The sequence below is a fragment of the Acartia tonsa genome, chromosome 4 (genome assembly GCF_053477335.1).
Source record: "Acartia tonsa isolate MP-2025a chromosome 4, ASM5347733v1, whole genome shotgun sequence".
Classification (NCBI taxonomy): Eukaryota; Metazoa; Arthropoda; class Copepoda; order Calanoida; family Acartiidae; genus Acartia; species Acartia tonsa.
The window spans coordinates 36,969,050-36,991,129 of NC_137263.1; the positions used below are offsets into that span (position 1 = coordinate 36,969,050).

The 22,080-nt window shown below is 31.8% G+C and overlaps 1 long non-coding RNA gene across 1 annotated transcript; it reads right to left on the minus strand.

Annotated features, from left to right (window-relative positions):
• Nucleotides 1-17,623: 17,623 nt before the first annotated feature.
• Nucleotides 17,624-18,771, minus strand: LOC145317035 (uncharacterized). Its single transcript, XR_013878847.1, has 2 exons — nt 18,703-18,771; nt 17,624-18,144 (listed from the first exon to the last, which is right to left on the minus strand). It is a non-coding gene; the product is annotated as an uncharacterized LOC145317035 (long non-coding RNA).
• Between the last annotated feature and the right edge of the window lie 3,309 nt (nt 18,772-22,080).

Genomic DNA, 22,080 nt, shown 5'->3' on the forward strand with positions numbered 1-22,080 from the left:
TGATTATAAGCTTTGTCTTTAGAGTGAGAGGAGAGATTATTTCACAAAAAAAATACTTTTGGGATGTAGTTTTCCTATTTTAAAAAAAAATAATTTATTTGGCCTCCAGGTTTAGATACTGCTAGCCTCCAGGTGGATTTTAGACAGGTAAAAAAATTCTAGTTCGAAAAAATTAAAACCAGTTTCAGGTACTGCAGGGCTCCAGGTGGATCCTGGACAGGTAAAAACTGAAAATTTTTACTTTTGAAGTCAGAACAAAACTTATTTAACAAAAGTTGCTACTTTATGTATGGTATGAACAAATTTTAAGAAAATTTTGAAATTAGACTCAATGTTCAGGTACAGCAGGCCTCCATGTGGATCCTGGACAGTTAAAACCTAAAATTTCTACTATTAAATTTACTGGCGGCTTTGCCCCTAGCCTCTAGGGGCTTTGCCCCAAGAAGTAATTAAAAAAAATGTAGTACATGGGGTGGATCTTCATCTTCATCATTTGCATCATCAAAAAAAAATTGAGGCACTGGCTCTACATCTTCAAAAAAAAATGAGGGAGAATTTTTTTTTATTTTTGTGGGGGTTGGGGGTGTCCCACGCCCAAAGAAAATAACCTTAAACCACCACAGGACCTATACAGGTATATACCCTGAAGAGAAGAATCCGATCGGTTCAGTGGTTACCGAGATCTTAAGCTTATTAGGTAAACTAGCTAAAAAGTAGCAGGTTTTAAAATAAGGTTTATTCTAACTTAAATAGTAAAAATTTTCAGTTTTTATCTGTCCAGGATCCACCTGGAGGCCTGCAGTAACTGAACATGGAGCCTGATTTCAAGAATTTCTTCAAGTTAGTTTATACCATCCATAAAGTAACAACTTTTGTTAAAAAAGTTTTTTTCTAGCTTAAATAGTGAAAATTTTCAGTTTTTAACTGTCCAGGGTCCACCTGGAGGCTTGCAGTACCTGTACATGGAGCCTGATTTAAAAACTTTCTTCAAATTAGTTCATACTGCCCATAAAGTACCAACTTTTGTTAAATAAGTTTTATTCTGACTTCAAAAGTAAAAATTTTCAGTTTTTACCTGTCCAGGATCCACCTAGAGGCCTGCAGTACCTGAACCTGGAGCATGATTTCAAAATTTTCTTCAAATAAGTTCATACTGCCCATAAAGTAGCAACTTTTGTTAAATAAGTTTTGTTCTGACTTGAACTTTTTTTACCTGTCCAGAATCCACCTGAAGGCCTGCAGTACCTGGACCTGGAGGCAAATCCTAATTTTTTTGAATAGGAAAACTTCATCCCAAAAGGAAACTTTTTTGTGAAATACCTAATTTATCCTCTCACTCCAAAGACAAAGCCTATAATCACTGTTTACGTAAAAGGGTTAGAACTCCCCCCCCCCCCTATTTATAAAAATTTTAACATTTAACCTAGATAATTCACTATCTTTCTGACTACTGCATCTGGGCCCTATTTTTTCATTTGCAAATTGAATACATGTTTGCGGGAGATAATTTAAATTTCGTCTTGGTTACCGCAAAAATGCGGCACTGCTATGACTGTAATAAAAAAAAACTCCAATGCTAATTGCCTAATAACACTTTTTTTATAAATGATTATATCTTATAAAATCAAATACGACCGCTATTACATTAAAAATCTATTATAAATTACAACAAATTAATATTATTTTTTTTACCACTGGGAGTTGTTTATGTGAATGTTATGAACATATTAGCAGACAATTATTTATTTCAAATTTACAAAGGTAAAATTTTCAGGGATATAAAAAAATAAGTTTAGAATTTTTTTCATTTTGAAAGATAATCTAATTAATTGTCAATAATCGTATTTCAATATAATATATTTTTGATAGGCAATATATTAATCCTAAAAATTGAAAGTCGTCTTAGTGATTTTCATGATAAGGATTTTAATTTTTTTTTTAAAACTAAATATCTCTGAAGAAGGGGAAAGAAGGATTTAACTGTAAATGAAAACATGAAATATAGGCCTTAATTTTATCGCCACACTTTGCGGATTCTTGCGGAAAGGTGTGGATAGTATAATTCGCCTCTGCATCTATGTGCCCTGCTTAGAGATTTCTGGGGGGTAATTACCCCCACCAAGCAAATTTTACCCCCATGGTAAAAATTTTTGGGGTGTAAAAAAATTTGCGGCGCGTTTCACTCGCCATTTTAACCCCCCCTCCCAAAAAAACAAAACAAATTAACCCTTCCTTAAAAACAAATTTTACCACCCCCCCCCCCCCCCAAAATAAAAAAGCTTGGACGCCCCTGTATATATATATATATATCTCGTAGATTTTCTTATACCTTAAGATCCCTGTTTAATAGCTACTTCCTAGAATGCAACTTTTATTGGTTGTACATTTTGAGTTTAGCTTGTCGACCATACTTCAGGTTTTTGTCAAGTTGCCGTTTAGGGTTCCTTATAGATAAAAATATTCCTTGTCAAAGTAAAAAAACACAAGGGTGTTTTTTTATAAACTTTAATTTGAGAACCCTTATCCTTATAAAAAAGTAACAGGATCTGTGTTTCTCTTGTTGTCTGTCTGTACCGAAGGATCTCGCTAACTGCAAAACCGATATTGTTCACTGTACGTGGTTGCTGAAACTTTTTCTTTTTTAAACTTGCAATTGAAATTGGGGGTTGTCGACTTTATATATAAAATGGGCGTATATACTGATAGAAGGAAAATATGAGACCAAACATTGCCTTAAATAAAATCAGGAGGGTTACAAATTGAACTGTAAATGATAATGATCATCAAAGCTTATGAAATCTTTCTGCTATTTATTGGTTTAAAAAATATCATGATATCTTCATAAAAGGGATAATTTTTTATCACCCTCAACAAAATTAAAATCTTATACCTAAATGTTTATGTTAGTATTTTATATTTTAATCTGAATGTACCCCATCAAACGGCAGCCTGATTTTTTGCAATGTACACTTGTAATGAAATGGCTTGCAAATGTATGCAATGAGTTCAAAACTTTTGCCAAAACATGAAATAATGCTACCTAAGGTTAACACTGAATGCAGCTAGAAAAATCATAAATTGTTGGAGCTATTTAATCTTTGGTAGAGGAAGGGAGGGAGGGAGAACTATCCTCCCTCCCACTCCCGGATTAATTATCCTTATGGGTCTGCGGAGATAAGACAATGGACGATAAATTGATATACATCTTAAATAATACATTTATAGAACTTTCATATGAAATTAGGCCCCCACAATACTATTGTGAATGGAGAAAGTCGCTCATGTGACGTCATAAAAATGAGTGAATATCCATCTCTTTTTAGGGAGTTTCTTTCCTCTCATCTCCCTCATTTTTATGACGTCACATTGAGTGACTTTCTCCATTTACTTATTTAGCTATCTTTACAACAACAAAAAGACATTTTTTTATGGGAACATCATTTTCCATTTCATTCTCTTATGCTCTGCAGTTGAAATTTCCTTAATGAATTTTATTCATTATCATTCTATCCTGAAAAGTTATCCTTATATAGAAGTAACAGAATGTCTGTATTTGTCGATCTGTTGCTTAAGATCTTGCTAACCACCGGACCGATATGGTTCTCCTTTAGGTCAAAAAATTTTATGGGAACATCATTTTCCATTTTATTCTCTTATGCTCTGCAGTTGAAATTTCCTTAATGAATTTTATTCATTATCATTCTATCCTGAAAAGTTATCCTTATATAGAAGTAACAGAATGTCTGTATTTGTCGATCTGTTGCTTAAGATCTTGCTAACCACCGGACCGATATGGTTCTCCTTTAGGTCCAGGGTAGGTTTATACCTATTTACGGGGAGGGTACCTCCACCCCCTAAGAGAAATTTTTTCTGAAATAAATTCTAATTCTTCCACTAGTATGAATAATAGTTCTTTGTTCCCTTAGTCACTACTCCTAATAGATTGGTGGGGGATGTTACCGTAACACCCCCCACCCCCCCATACTAAACATCCCTTAAATTTTATTAGCGATCGGTCTAGTCATTTGTAACGCGATCTTATTTAAAAACAGACAAAGAAACATCCTGTTACTTTAATATATAAGATACTAAAAAGATAAATGTATGCATGTTGATAAATATCTCGTGAAAGGTTGGTCTAATATCTTTTTATTACATCCTACTATGTATATAGTGAATTTGTACATGAAATGTTAAGATAAAAGAATTTTCAATAAGGTAAAGAATTGAAAATGATTAGTAAAGTTTGTGTTAACTTGAATTTGAATTAGGGGCGTGCACAGGAGTCAATGAAGGGCATGAACAGGAGTTAATGATGACGTCTTTTCTCTAGAAGAATCAGAGAGGGACCGGGCAATGGACTGTTCATTATACTGGTCCCCGTACTTTTATAAAAACTTGTTCTCTAATTTGTTGGCTTAAAAATTTGTATTGAATCTATATTGAGTTCACTTACTAACAGTGTTCAACCTTTTCATCCCATAATTTTTTTAGGAATTATCATTATTTGGGTTTAACATCAATTTATCATACATTGTCTTATCCCTAAAGATATTAAGTTTGTGGTTTTATGATGAAAATTAAAAATAATCTAGAGTGAAATCATTTCATATTTTATTTTTGATTGTGGAAATATGACAAGGAACTACCCACAGTGCATAAGAAGGTGCTTTGACTTCTGTGTCAGAACCTAAATTGGGACATAGTGCATAACTTCAATTCACTTTTCAATAAAATCTAAAATGCAGCCGTTTTTGAGAAAATTAGATTTAAAAGTTTCAAGTTCAATTTTCATCCCCTAGGAGTTACCGTAAAATCATGACAAGAAAAATTATTTATTTATAAAATTGAACAAGTTTGCTTTTATAAAGTTCTTCATAAAACCACTCCTGAAGTGAGTTGATAGATGGCCATTTTTATCAGTTGCTTTGCTAAGGTCACGGAAATTCAGCCTTAAATAAATCATATAAAGAGAGGTTTTATGAAAGACTTCATAAAAACAAACTTGTTCAACATTTTAAATAAATAATCTTTGTTTTTCTTGTTATGAAAATGCGGTAACTTCTAGGGGATGAAAATTGAACTTGAAATTTTCAAATCTAATTTTCTCAAAAACGGCTGCATTTTAGATTTTATTGAAAATTGAAATTAAGTTACCTAACCTAGGGTAATGAAATGCCCTATGTCCCAATTTAGGTTCTGACACAAAAGTCAAAGCACCTTCGAACGCACTGTGTAACCGCTTTGTTACTCTCGTTGTCATTAAATGATACATGTTTTTGGTACTAAAGTTTGTTCTTGGATGAAATGATTATGTAAATATCGGTCAGAATGACCTTTTACTTAAAGTCAACATAATGAAGGAGAATAGAATGTAGGACCCGCGGGGTAGTTTAAAAAATAGAATGTAGGACCACACGGGGTAGTTTAAAAAATGCACCCTCTCCCTCCTCAAAAAACCAAATACTTCCCAAGCAATGTCAGCCATAACCATCCTTATAATAAAGTAAAAGGATGTTTGTCTGTACCGAAGGATTCCGCTAACCGCTGAACCGATTGGGTTCTCATTTACAGGGTAGCTTCTCATAGGTCCCGGGAAGGTCTATTTTGGGGGAGGGTACGATCACCCTCCCAAGCGAAATCGCCCATGGAAAAAAATTGCGCCCCCCCCCCAAAAAAAAAAATTTTAAAAGATTTTTTTAACTAAAATTAAAGAAGAGTTATGAAATATGACTCCCCTCACCCCCTCAAGTTCCCCTAGAGGTTTCTAGGGGCGTAGCCACTAGTATCTTATAATCGAACCTAGAAATAGTATCGGACTGATTATAACGTATAAAAAAATTAGCCAATGAGAGGCCATTATTAACCAATGGTAAAATTTATAGTGGCCTCTCATTGGCTAATTATTTTTTTACGTCATAATCAGTCCGACACTTTTACTAGGTTCCTTATAATCCAGTAAAATTGTCTATCATCCAAGGATGGTAGAAGTTGGCGATCATAACTATTTTAGGATATCTTAAAACTTGAATTACCCTCTCTCTTTTTTCCTTTCCCTATTTTGTGCGTCATTCTTGAGTCTACAGGTGTTTATACAAATGTGCCAATTTAAATTTTTTTTCTTTTTTTTAAAATGACATCTGTTTAATTTTCCTTTGAAATTAAGCTTTTTTTAGGTACAGGGAAGGTTTTTAGCTATTTTGGGAGAGCGTATCTCCACCCTCCCAATTTAAAATCCCCCCCAATTTTTTTTCTCAATATTTCTTATTAAAACTCAAATTAAAAAGTAGAAGGGCGGTTGACTTATCCCCCTCCCACCTTAAGAACACTTAGAGGCTTCTTTGGGGCGTTCGTTGCCCCTAGCCTTTCTTAAAATAAAAGCTATGTCTTGCATTTTTTTCAATTAGGTGTTTGATCACGAATTTCATATGATAAAAATATTTTTCTTATTTAATTGTTATCCTAATAAGATAAAAGTTGTGCTTGAAAATTGTTTTAATAGCTATTATTATATGTTGCATTTTTAGATAAACGTGAGATTTGTGATCAGAATTTGCGTATCATTTGTACTCATTTGCGTCATTTCTATTTTCAGATATCTATTACCCTTCATCCATCCAAGGTATGACTTTTAAGGAGGGGTATATTTACACTGCTCCCTTATCACCGCCCACCCTACCCCCTATATCCTCCGAACACGCCCCTGACTTGCCTATTTAAAATAATTAGCATAATGTTTCGCGGTATAATTAACTAACTTTCAACAGTTAGATTACTTCCAACACCCTGTCAACATTTTTGTTGTCATCCTTGTTTCTACATATGTATGTGTAGTCATAAAGTCATTAGAATATAGTCGATAATATGACAAATTTTTTATAAAAGACATACAATAGTCAGAGAGAAGGTGCAATGGGCAAGTCCCCAAAGTTTTATAATAATGTTTTCTTGTTCGTTGGATTAACAACTTTAGGACTTTCAATAAATTTAATTGTGCATACGATTGCGCACGTATCAACCCCTAATTGTAATCTACAGAAGGGGTAATTGTGTGTATTTACATTGGGGATATATGAACATCAATTAGTCCGCCATTGTCTTATCCCTTTAGATCCATGCATATAGTCGAGATTAACCGAAATATCGAATTGACAGAATACTACAAATTTTGACAGGGTAAACTTTGAAAACAAGGAAAATTAAGCGTGAAAGTAGCGCAGTGATAGCAATCTAACAATATTTTATGAAAAAATTCCGTAGATAATGTTGACTGCTTATACTCTGTGTATTGGCTGCGGCCAGATTGTAGACATCGCAGTGTAGAGAGACGTATGATAGAGACTGTAGTAATAATTATCTAACAGTGATATGTATGGCCACGTCTCTTGATTATAAAGCAGCTACGCTACTAAAAATGATAAGTTAATCTATAAGGACCTTCTCTAATAGAAGGTTAATTCGGTATCCGATTTCGTACTGTACATATTTTTTACATACGATGAGTTTTCTAGGACTTTTACAAATATTTTTGAAAAGGTTATTTACTAGACTTACAAAACAAAGAGATTTTTATAACCAAATATTCATTAAACGTTTAGAACCATAATTTTAGAGGTAATTTGCACTTGTACTTTCAAAAACTGCGTACATTCTCTGTTTACTGGTTGTCTGTCACCAGTTTCCTGCTTGCACCATGGCTCTCTCTTATATTTATTGAATTCAATCTCAAAACAAATGCCTCTGAAAATTTTTATCAATAAAAGCTTAGCAAGGTTTTCGATAAAGGTTGAATAGAAAAAAAAATTATTTACAAGAGTTTACCAAAGTTGATACTAAATAGAACGATGTCTGTCTGTCCGACAATATGTCTAAGCAGTTACCTGTCTGATTATGATGAATTTGGTTTATATTCTTTAAAATTGGCAAAAAAAAGAAAAGTTACATGTGATCTACTAACCAAAGTCCAGGGCAGCAAGAAATATGAATTTTAGTTAGACACATTGTCTTATCCCTTTATCCCTGATAAATGGGAATGTAAAGCTAATTGAATTTGGCCTATAGAAAACCCAAAAAAGTCAGAATCAACTACTTAAATTTAATCTACGGAATATGCAAAGGCTAATCTGCATATACTCTACACTACCCAACCTGATTATAGAACCTTGAAGCTTCTGCTTAGCCTTCAATAGCTTTCTAGAAATTGATAACTAAGATCTGCACAAAAATTGCAACCTAGCCAGGGACACGGAAATATATCCTTATAGAAAATTAACATGTTGTTTTTCTATGTCTCTGTGTGCGTGTCTGTCTGTAATAAAGGATCTTGTTAACTGCTGAACAGATATGGTTCTCCTTTACAATGTTGCTTCTCATAGGTTCTTGGAAGATTTATAACTATTTTGGGAGAGGGTACCACCTACCTCCCAACAGAAATTTACAAAGAAAAAAATTGTCCCCCCTTTATGAATTTTAAATTGCAGAGGCCTCTTTGGGCGTTGCCACTAGTATAGCTATATAGTTGTATATAAACAGCCTGTACATCTGTCTGTTCATCTGTCTGTTAATCTTTCTATTTCTTACTAATCGATAAACCGACAGGATTCTGCTGTTTGAAGAAGTATCAACTAATCCTAATATGGTTTTATGCTATTAGTAGATGATGGGTTCAAGAAAATTTTATTTTAGTGTTGCTTAGAACTGGTTCTAATCCATAAACCGGTTTTGAAGCCATACTGGAAAAGTCAATGCATACACACTAATATCTAGTAAAGTGTTATCCCCAAAATTATATTTACGTAATATATTGTTATAAAATTATTTATTACTAATTGGAAAAAATACTTATTTTCGGTATTCTTTAACTATTTCAAGATATTTTTTCCTAACTTGCTTCAAAATTGAATTTTTAAATCTTGAGTTTACTATATACTTCATATATAAAGCGCATCTACTTTATAACTCACGTTGATTATCTTTATATTTTGCTATTTGTCTACCTTGTTTATCTAAATACTAGTACAGGCCTCTAGATGCACTTGAAGAAAAGGGTCGGAGTAAGGAAGCAACTTTAAATTTAGATTTTATAGTAGCATTTTCTCTTGGAAGAGTGGGGGTATGCTCCCCCAGAATAGATTCTTCACTTCAAGAAACACACAGACAGACATCCTGTTCACTTTTCTACAAGGTTTTCATAAATATAATGCTACGGAAATATCTTAGCTTGAGTAAAGAATACCATAATCTTTAAAATACTTTATTATCGATATTTAATAAAGCATATGGGTTCCAAAGTCTTACAGAAAAAGTAATATAACAGTAAAATAAAAGTCTATAAAGTCAAGTAATAATAATGTTATACTTTGGTATCATAAAACTATAAAAACCGCCAAAAATCCAGGAAGTTTAAATAGATTGGTTTTTTAAATTGTTGCACCACCAGCCAATTAAAGGAAATTTTTATCAATTTCCCTTTGGTAGAATTTTGACAACATTATTGGACCTACCTGCATAGACGTCCAAGGGGGGGGGTAATGAGGCGATTACCCCCCCCCAAATTTTTTTTTATTTTACCCCCCCCCATTTAAAATTTACCTCTACCCTGGGGGTGCCGTAGGCACCCCCAACCATTTAGGAGGGGGTATTTACCCCCCCAAACAATTTTGGGGGGGTAAATACCCCCCCCAAAATAAAAAATCTCTAATAAAAAAAAATTTTGCGCGCTTCGCGCGCATTTTTAATACTACATATTTAATAAAATTTAAATTACCCCCTCCAAAAAATTTTAACCGGGGGTAAATTTTAGGGGAGGTAAACTAAATTTACCCCTGCAAACAGATTTCAGGGGGGGTAATTACCCCTGCCCAAGCAAATTTTACCCCCGGGGTAAAAATTTTGGGGGGGGTAAAAAAGAATTTGCGGCGCGCTTCGCGCGCCATTTTACCCCCCCCCCAAAAACGAATTACCCCCCCTTCAAAAATTTTTACCCCCCCAAAATAAAAAGCTTGGACGCCCCTGCCTACCTGCAATAAAATGTATAATGCAGGGTCGGAGAGAACATTGTACTGTACTCAAAGTTTTATTATAGTTATTTCTCGCATCGTATTATAAACAGCTTTCCGCGGATATAGAATGTACAATTATAGGATTAAAACCAGTTTTTTAGCTCCGAGATGCCAGAGGCACGGTCTAAAAAAACTGGTTTTAATCATATGATTATTCATTTTTATATCCGCGGAAAGCTGTTTATAATACGATGCTAGACATAGTTTTTTCGTATGGATGAGAACCGGTTCTTATCCACCGGATTCGAATGAATATGAGAAAGAATGTTATTCGTTACTTTTATAAAATCGTGATTGGTTGGTTTAAATTTTAAAGTAATAATTTTAATCTGCAAAAGAGGTAACTTTGTTCATCATCATGGGTAATGTATGTATATCAATGTATCTCTGATGATGATAAACAATATAACCCCATCTGTAGATTATGATTATTGATTAAAAAGTATGAATAATGATTTGTTCAACATAATCATGATTTTTAATCCAAAAACAGACGGACAGAAAGACAGTTGGAGTTGTAGAGTAAATGCTCATTGGCCATGAGAATCATTACAACAAATTCTAGCCGCCAATCGCATAGGCTAATTTTACAATTACAATTTTACCATAGCTTCGTTTTATAAAAGGGAAGAAGAAAAAGGTAAAACTTCTTTTTCATGGGAATCTTACTATAAAACGTCTATCAGTCGTGTAAATGCAAAGAAGATAAAGTATAGAATAGAATCCAGGTAGAAGATTCTGCCTGGCTAGCCTGAAATAAAATTGGAACTTTTGAAAGCCCTAAATGGCTACAAGGCTTGTAGTAAAATCATATGATTTCAGATATTATCGAGAAATGATATGAAAAATAAATGCCTTTTTTAATAGTATACTAAAAGCCATACAGCCAATCGTCCAGCCATATTTGTCCTATTCACAATGGATTAAAACCTTATAGTATTAGCAAAACTTTAAACAAAAATTAATTTCAACATGAATTTAGTAAAAAAATAACTATAAAAATATTTGGTTAAGAAATAATGATCACGGCATTTGTATTAGGGTTGCGCATGAATTTGTTTACAAAAAATCCGTAGCAGCTGATTTTTAATTCTTTCAAGGTCTGAGAGTAAAAGATGTTTATATCCAATTATATATTTTTAAGTATTTTAATTTCAATTATTATCATAAATTATTTTATTAATTGTTGAGTTATACGCAAGTTACATTTACATTTCGTAATCGAGTGATTACGCAAGTTGCGTCATAAAGTACATTGACAGTGGTGAAATGTAAACAATATTAGATAAACATAAATTTAATTTCTATGCAGTAGAGACATAAAGTTAGAGGAAAAATCTAATACTTTTTGATATATTTTCATTAAACAGATATTATTTCAGTTTTTCCCAACTTGACATGTGTACCATTCAAGTTTCATATTATGTTTTTATTGCGCAAGCGCAACTTTTCTTCAATATTCCCTAAAATATTTGAGGTTTTCATTTCTATTCCTCCTTATTCTATGTGTAAATGTTAATTACTCTACAGAGAACTATTATCTAGAGAGGGATAGATAAAGGTAACAGGTGAATAAAGATGAAAATTGTCCTAAAATTCTTTATTTTTCAGATTATTTGGCCTTGAGGTTTCATTTCTTGCAATTGTTAGATTATTTATTCCTTAATTTGGTGGCCAGAGTAGGGATAAGACAAAGGAAGATAAATTGATGGTCACCTAAAATTATGATAAATAAAATTAAACCCTCTAAAGAGTAAGAATATAGTTTTTAAAACTAAATTACGATTTTTAAAATCTCCAAAATTTTTAAGGAAACGAATGAGATCAAAGATTGTTTATAAATTTTGAGTCCAGTCTTCCTGTTACCGCGTATGTTCATAACTCACCATGATAGTAGTTTTTTTTCTCTTAAAGTGCCTAGTCGATCATCCCCTTATTATTATATTTAAAACTAGCGGCTTCGCCCCAAGAGGTTTGGTCAAACCGATTTTTCGTATTTTAGATTTAAAAGTAAAATTTAAAATAAAAAATAAAAATAAAAAAATTTTTTTGGGGGGGGGGTAGTCGACTCCACTATTTTAATTTTAGTTTTAAAAAGAAATTTTTTGGGGGGGGGGGGGGGAAATTTCATTTTTTGGGTGGGTTGGGGGTGTCCCACCCCCCAAGAAAATAGTTATAAACCTTCCCGGGACCTATGAGAAGCTACCCTGTAAAGGAGAACCCGATCGGTTCAGCGGTTAGCGAGATCCTTCGCTACAAACAGACAGACAAACAAACAGACAAACAGACAGACATCGTTATACTTTGTATTATAGATTACTGTTTGAGTAGTTTTTCGTTTTTACTTTTGTAGATTTTATTCGGTAACGGGTAGGGTTAAGACAAAGCAGGTATTGGTTTGGAAAGGAATAACCATCTTTTTAATTTATCTTATTTAACAGAGAAAATTTGTCATGAATTTAGCTTGCTATTATGGACCTCATTTATTGGTCTCTTCGTTATTTTAGCTTGTTGCGAGCATCATCCAAGAAATAATATATTATAAAATCGAGGCATTACTATAATCAAGTCTTAAAATGTATGTCCATCTCAAGTGCGTTCCTTCGCTATGTTTGTCAATATTCCTATGTCTGTCCGTCTGATTTGTTAAGCTTTGCTTTGATGAATGTTGTCTTTCTTGTTTTATACTGTGCATTTTATTGCATAGAAGCAGAATAAGCCCAAAATTATTTATTCAAGCAATGAAATTAAAATTTAACGACTTCCTTATGTTCATAAAATAGTGCAACAATTATACTAGAAATAAAACTTTTCATGAATTAATAACTAGGATAGCAAAGTATATAAAACCTGAATGGAGAACCATGCAAAGCGAGATATAGTGCAGATGTTCAATTTTTCCATTTAGTGTCGGTCCTTCCGTAACGGATAGCTTTTATCGTTTTTAGGCTTTTTAAAAATGCAAATCTATAATAATTACCAAAATGTCAGTTTGTCCATTCTTAATTTTCTAAATGATTTTTTTGCTTACAATTTATTATAAGATTTAGTGAACATATTCACATATCATTTTGCATAATAATTCCTAGGACGAATAGACATAATGTTACCAAAGTAAGTAATTTTGGGATATATATTAACAGAATTGTAGTAGAGACTTCTTAATTATGTTCAATATCAAATGCCATGTTTGTCTATGTTCGTTTGTCTAACCAGTGACCATCTAATTTGTAAAGATTCGGTTTATGGATGTTTTCATCCTTGTTCAGTTATTCTTAATTTATCCCTTGAATATTGCTGAACTGATTTTGACATAATCATCCTTGTTTGTAACCTTACAAAGTTGCATGTCAGACCAGTATTTTATTCAAGAATTGGACGTGATGAATGAGAATCAATTTACTTTGTGTTTTGAAGGAGTAATAGTCTGCGTCCAAGATAAATTTTAATTTAATTATTACACTTAGGACAGGAGGGGAGGGCTGGATTGTATGACATACCTTTCTAAACACGTTCTAAAATTAGTTGTCATATATATTATTAATTCTTGATTAGTTGGTTTCAACAAGCAGTGTCAAAACTTTTTAACCGATAATTTTTATTGCTAACAGTGATAATTTTGTTTATTCTCATTGGGGATGTAAAATTTATCCTCCCTTATCTTATCTCTTTAGTTTTCCTATGACAAAATATTCCGGAGGAGGGGGGAATTGCTGTTCAACAAAAATATACAATATTTTTCCTTAAAAGTTTATGAAAGTTTTATAGGTTTTAACCACATCCTTATCCCCCATCATAATAATTGGCACCCCCCCCCCCCCAGAATTGTTCAGCCTTTAGTTTATACACATCAGGTGAAATTTGACATTTCACACTTAAAATATTGCTTAAATACCCCCCTCCTACACTCCAATGGATTTTTCCACGGGATAAAAATTATTTCCCTCCTCCAAAGTTGGATCTTTTCCACCCCCACCAAAGTTAAAAGCTTGGATGTTCCTGAATCTAGGGAAGATATACCTCCCTCTCTGTGTAACAAATGAGTTTTTAATGGCAGTTTTTCTTACAAAGTAGTAGAGAAATGTTGCATCTAGCTTTACAGAAATTATACTGTCACTGGGATAAGGGATATTGCAAATATATTTCAAAACTCAGTTTTTTTTATAGATTTTTGGTCCGAACATCCGTTTTCCTGTCCGTCCGTTGTTAATTTAGGCATATTAGAATCGTCCTATCGATATCTAACATGTCAGTACCGAATCCTTTAATATTAAGGTAAAATTTGGAATGCTTAGAAATTCTAAAGTTATTAACCAAATGTCATTATTAGACACAATTCAATAAGTCTTGAAATGAATTAGAAATTCATAGCTTTTATGTTAAGAACGTGTTAAGAGCAACAATGGAATGCCTTGGCCTTAAACAGTCTCAACTCATTGTCGAGACCCCCACCACACTTTCAATTTTTAGTTATAAACCATCTTTACAAGACCTATGAGAAGTTACACAGTAAATTGAAACAATATCGGGTCAGTTGTTAGTGAGATCCTTCGGTATAGACAAACTCACACACAAGTAGTCATCCTGTTACTTTAATATTCTGTAGAAACTGTATCCTTATATTCCTGAATAAGAATCATACGCTAAATTTGCTTGTGAGTGTTGTAAATCATTCTAGAATTAATATTGTAATGCAGTTCTTTTTCTTATTTGATAAAAGGTGCTTTTCCTCAGAGTGTCTAACGAGCACAGAACTATTCCTCCACTATTTTTAAATAAAGGGGAGGGGGCGTAATGACATCTAAACTTAAACAGTGAGCAAAATGGTCTAATTATTGAGCAAGATTCTTGAAACTTGGTACATAAGCCTAGTCCTATAGGTACTGTACTACTACATATTAATGAAAAAAAATTTGATTTTTTTTATTTTTAGGTTAGGTAAGAAAACCCTGCGGAAATGGAATTTTTAGGCCTATCCCTTTATTCTAATTAAAACGGGGTTAGGGGTTTCCTGTGCTCTATTATTCACTTGGAGGGAAACCGCCAGATACAATTGTACAAATTTTAGAAATATTCAAGAATAGTTATTCTTTATAAAACTACTCCATTCTTTCATTATATAAATGTTCCTTAACAACATATTTAGGTTATTAAGAGTAGACAGACAGACGGAATAAGTATGTAACATAGTAGCTGCGCTAAATATGATATAATGTTATATAAACTTTTTTATAACAACATAATTATAGGACATAAAGACTTTAGTTATTGTATAATTATGTTTATTAAATGTTTCCAATTTTTTAAACTTTACTTTTTATCTTAAGATCTGTTGGTTTTTTCAAAAATGAAAATTCTAAAGCTTTTGACTCAATATTATTTTATTCTATCACTGGGATGTCGATATGGCTCCACTAATCATTATAGCTTCATATTGGTTCTTGGGAGGCTTACATCTTTCGTGGGAGGTGGGGGAGGGAGGGTACATCTACCCTCTCAAGATATATTGCCCCTAGAAATTAAAATAAACCCCACAAAAATTAGTTTTCTTTTTTTAAAGATTAATAGATTAAACTCTTGCTGTTTTGTTTTCGCACCATTACGAATTACGATGTGCTGAATTTTAATTTCCAAATGTGTACGCAGTTTACGCGGTGTTTCCTCGTCCTATCGCAATATTTACTACTAGCTAAAAAAGCTTCAACTTTCAAACTTTCAAAAGTTTGAACGTATAAACAATTTATTTTCAAAACTTTCATATTCAAAATATTTTTTTTTTTTTAAGTTTAAAGCTTTTTTAGATAGTAGTAAATATTGAGATAGGATGAGGAAACACCGCGGAAACTGCGTACACATTTGGAAATTAAAATTCAGCACATCCGAATTACGCATAATTTAAAATTGGTTGATGGTAGTAATTTTGGTTTTGTCTACTAACTTGATTAGGAAATAACTTTTTATTTGGGGACACAGGGATTTGACAATGGGTATAAATATATTATTATCATGATTTTTTTCGGGTGGAAAGAATCATTAGCTATAGGGGGACGAAAACTGTTTTTGGTGTATCTGAACCTGAGCAAGCCCATAATCCTGTAGAAAATAACTCTTTTATTGAACATCCTTCTTCTAGAAGTCCTGTGCATAGTACGAGTTGAATAAGGCGTTCTAGAAATTCTCACTGTAAACTTTCAAAATACAAAAGAGAACAACTAAATTAAGAAGTTATGACAAAAAGAAGCTGAAACGTACATAAATAAAAGCGCAGCTTTAAAATCAGACAGAAGGACTAACAAACATCACAACTTGTAGAGTGTCAGATCTTTATAAGCAGATTATTAATTTATAAGTCTAAACAAAGTTGTACATAAAATTTAGCTAAATTAAATGATTCTGTTTAAGTACCTTCTTACATTTTTTGGACTTGATTATTATGTAGATGCTTCGCTTACAATATTGTACCTTGTTGTCCTAGTAATCATTATTCCAAAAATCAGATAAATTTAATAGGATAGTTATACAACAAAATGCTGTTATCAAAAATGTTTTTTATTAAAATTGGCATGTTTTAAATTGCAGACATTCTGGTAACAATTATACCTAAATTTTACAGGAATCTATATTACAACAATTCTAACATGCCAAAAATTAACGGCAAGTGTTATCTGTTACGGACGTACATGTGGACAGACCCTTATAATAGAATATTTTTGACGAACAGAGACAGATTTTAGTTATATGTATATGTATAGATGAAAACAAAGTTATGCATTACATATTAGTATTTTAGAAAATTAATTCTGAAGCTTCTCCACACTAAAATAAGACATTAGCCAAACGAATTCCATATGTCCAGATGTTTCTATAGTCTGGAAAAGGTTCAGAAATTAGTATAAGTTTAAGTAAATTTGTCGTATCATGAAAATTTATATTCCCCAAGTTATAATTAGCCATATCTGGCGAAGATACGATTTTGCCATATCTAAATTGGATGAAGATTAGGTTACAAATTTTAAAATAATAATTAATCAAAGTAACATTGTCATTACCCAGAACAAGGTTAAATATAACCTTTTTAGTAATTAAAAAATGAGATTTGTAAAAGATAAATTTCTAATAGCTTTATCACTTCAAATTAAAATATATTTTTAAAATCTTTTAATTTATCCCTTAAAAAGAGGCAGTATAAAAAAGAGGTTGACAGTAAAATGGGTAAAGGAAAATAGCAATGTATATGAAAAAAGGGAAGGGTAAAAAAAAATAGGGTAGCTATGAGAAGGGAAACATTAATGTGGGGAAGAAGTCAAAATAGACAGAAAAGAGAAGGTAAAACGGAAAATACTGCGGTTGCGGCGTCCCTAGCACTGAGGGGTTTTGCTTCTGTGGGATGGCCCCCATCCCAAAATTATTTTTATTCAAAAAGTACTCCCATATTTAATGACGTCGACTAATATAAAGCTTCCTTGACAAACATTATAGATAATACATATACACCAGAAACCTATATAATATTTGGTTAAACAAAAAATATATTTCTAACTATAATAAATAACACAACATAATAGACTTTAGATTTTAAACTTTATTTTTTTTAAATTGCACATTTAAAAATTACATATTAATCAATTTTAATATCTTTTGGTTCACAAAATTAATTTGTATTCTTATTCACTTTTATAGTTATGTCTTTGGGTTGGTATAGCTACATCTTTAATCACATTGCTGCGGCTGTTTGTGGTTTAATATAGTTAAGAATAATTTGTATACTTTTTTTCACTTTTATAGTTATATCTTTGATTTGGTATAGCTACGTATTTTATCACATTGCTGCGGCTGTTTCTGGTTTGTAAATAAAATTAATTGGTATTCTTTTTCACTTTGATAGTTATGTCTTTGGCTTAATAGCCAAGTCTTTAATCACATTGCTGCGGCTTTTTCTTTTTTCTAGTTGAAAGTGGGTTAGACAGGGTGTTGCTGATTCCTACTGATTCCTTTCTTGAATCTGCGGGGTTTGTTCCAACTGCAACTTTTTCTTGATGTCTATGTGGGGTTGTGGATTTTGTTTTGCAGCTTCATTCGAAATCTGTAAAAAAAATATGGATTTAATATTGAATTTATTAACAACTTATGTAATACTAGCGGCTGCGCTACTAGAATATAGGAGCTTTGTATACGAGGGTAAAGAAAGTGAGAAAATAGCATAAAAAACAAACTTAGTTATAAAATTAAGTAGCTAAAACCACCCAGGGACCTATGAAAAGCTTTCATACAATGGAGAACTATATCAATTCAGTAGTTAACGAAATCTTAAGCTACAGACAAAAAAATCTTATTACTTTAAAAATAGGATAGTTTTTTTTACTTGTAGATAAAGATCTAGGAAATTGGAAGTCCAAATTAATTGTACTTTTCAGGGAGGCTTTACAAATCTCTTTTGTGTGGTTTTAGGCTATTTTCCTGACCCCTTCACATTTCCCTAAAATCTAGGGGCAAAGCAACTAGTAATAACAATTTTAATAGAATTGACTTCAGTTATGTTAATAATATTTCTTAAACAGAACAATCTAAAATGAACATAATACAAATTAAAGTAAATAAATAAATGCCTTTATCATAAACCAATAATTAAGTATAGAAATACCTGATATCATGAAGACATTGTATATTTACAACTACTTCGTCTGTTCGCCATGAGATAATTTCCCGACTGAATGTTTAGGGTTACATCAGGGTTACCAATTTTTGATAATTCCAAAATTATGCAAAATATTTTAATAACAAATTTCTGCATATTTTTAGTTTTTAACTGGCGTCATTTTCGTTTAAAGCTTTTAATCAAATTAGAATGCAAAAATTTTACATTGATTATTGTTTATGATATGGTAACCATGAAAGTTTTTATGACTTTTTACAAGGCGGTCAAATTAATGGGGGTGGGGACTCTAAAGTGGGAGTGAGGGATTGATAACATATGCATTGTATATTCTCTAAAGAAAGTGTTAATTCATTTTAGCACAGGTCAATTAGAAAATTTGATAAAATATTTTTTATAGTCGAAAAAATTTAATTTTTAAATATTTGGCTCTTTAATACATAACTTTTATTTACTTAATTCTTCCATATACTTTTAAAATTAGTTATACATATTTTGTGTTCTTTAAATTTTTGGTGTAAAAATAATTTAGAGACATACAAATCCCAGATAACATCTTTGAATTAATGTGTGACGTTTTTGGCAAAACAAATGAAGAACTATAAAATTGAAAAATGCCAAAGATACACAAATTGTTTTTTTTATAGGCATAAAATCTATATTATTAGCTATTTTGTATGAATGTATAATACCCTTGCTAAGTTTCAAATTACTAATGTGTTCCCTACCAAGAAAGGTCATATAACTTACATTATCTCTACTCCCCCTTTTATGCTTGAAATAATAAATTTCCCCTGTACAGAATATGAATTTAGCCAAATGTTAGACACATCTTTTATTGATGAAAAAATAAGTTTGATTCCTGGTTTAATTAAATAATTCTACAAAAAATTAGGGTATTAAATAAAATGCTGAACAAACAAAGTTACCAAAGAAAAATCTTGGAATATTTAGAACACACAAAGATATTAAAGAAAACAATATTTTAGTTTATCTATAATGAGGATAATTATCCTCAGCTTAGCCATGTTAATTTAGTGTTGTTAGACGTGAATGACCAGGGATATATATACGATAAAAACAATTATATAAACAGAAGTCACAAATTTAATTTTAATTTTATACTTTTCCGTTAAGAACAGTATGGGGGAAACGTGAATTGCTATTAAATATAAATGGCTGATTTTTTGGTGAAAATTCCTTTTACCATTAAGCATTAATAAATATTCTTTACTAACTTTACCCCCCCCATCTGCTTGGCTGTCTTTTTTATCTTTATAAATATAAAGAGCTTCGCTAAATATGTATGTTATCTTTGTTTTTAATTTAATCAATGCTGTATAAATTTATTTTTTTCTTTGAAGATTTTTATATATTTACACCTGGCACCTGCTTCTAATTAACAAGGATTTTAATTTTCAAAGTTACATAACAAAACATTTTATAAGTTGAAATTATTTTAGACGAAATGATGACAAAAAATGTAAAATTCAGAACAAAGGTGTTTTTTTTCAATTTTAGTTTCACCCCTCTTGTTGTTTATATTACAATCCCCCCCCCCCCCCCCTTAATTTCGATATTGACAAAACCCTGTTCACGCCACTGCATACAATATTGATGAATAGCTTTAACTGAAATGCTGGAAAAATATTATCTTTTTAGAATTATGACATCACAATGTCTATCAATGACATTAAGACCCTCAACTGTTATGTCATTTTAAGGTTACTTAAAAACCAAGAAACCGTCTATAAAATGATAATCATTTCAGAGAACAGTGATAGACATATGGAAAAAATCTACAATTCATTAAAGCAAAAAGAAAAAAAGAAACGTTAAATGTCTTATTCAGATTTTTCAAAAATAGACTTTTTGTTTGTATTATTTACTGTTTGGGTTTTTTTCCTTTACAGGACGATTGAGAATGAAAACTTCTGTTTTTTTGAAATATATATATGGCCTGTACAAAGATGTTAGTTTGATAAAGTAGTCTTGGGTTGAGATGGATCAATAGCTTTTAAAACTATGTAGGGTATATTCCCTCAAAGTGCGTGTTGAGCACTGAACCCCCCAACCCCTCTATTATTCTTTAAACAGATTTAGTAAGGGATGGGGGTAGTTTTTAGTTTGTTCGTTTATTACTTTGGTCCAGGTTAGATTGGGTTATATTTAATGGTTAGCTCCGCACGGTTAAGACACCGTAGGTACATATATGTATATATATGCATAAATACCTCTTATTTTCAATAAATTCTAAAAATAAGGAAGGGTTTCAATGATCAACAATCACTTTGTGGGAAAGCATTTCACTTAGAGAAACTTAATTTAATTGGAGATTAAAATAATTTTTCTTTAATTGACCTATCTCTGTATTCTGAAATCATTGATATTTGCCCACAATGGATGTAGAATATATGTGGATATTATGACAGGGGAAAATTGTCGTAAATTTTGAATTTAGGTTGCTATTTCCCGTCATTTATTGGTCAGTTCGTTTTTCTAGAAGAGAAGGTGAAGGGGTAATGGGGAGGGGGTGTGTATTGTTATTTTAGTCCGCTACAAGTTTCACTTTATTAGAGTAAATGATAATCTGGTGTAAGATCCAGGTAATAATGAATCCATTTTGCTGACGCACAAGACGCGCTAATTATTTTATTAGGATAATATTCCCAAATTCTTTAATCATATGATGATTATGAAAAAAGCATTGTTCTGGGATTTTATGTCTAAATTAACGTATCCTCCCTCCCCCCCCCCCCCCCCCCCCACTTTTCCCCTCATTAAAGAAGTAGAATTTTGTCTTTGGTTTACCTTTTAAAGCCATTTTATTAGTAAAAAAGTACACTATAATATAAAAAATGTTATAACAAAAAAATTGACTTTTTAATAGAAATATATTAAAGACAATTTCAAGGTCCGATTTTGTAAAGTACATATTAATTATTCATGAGTTTTTACAAATATTTAAAAAATGGTTCATTTACTAAAATTTAAAGAGTTTTTTAAAGACCAAATATAAGTAAAACTTTTTGAGGAAGTATTGTACTGGCTTTTTGCCTTTGTACTTTTAAACTTGCTTACATTGTCAGTCAATTGTGTGACTGTCATCAAATAGCATCTCCTTATAGACGCAAGGATATGTACTAATAATTATTAAGTCACTTCGATGCTAAAAAAAAATAGATGTTTAGTACATAATTTCTAAGAATTAGAAAAAAGCTACACTTTCGAGACATTTGAAATGCGTATTATTATTTGTAAAATGTATTATGTGTACAGATTTTTCTGTGCTTGTTTTTTTCCGTCGCCTCGATCCCGTCAAAAGTGTGTGGGCGTGCGTCAGTGTGTGTGTGCGTTAGGGTGTGT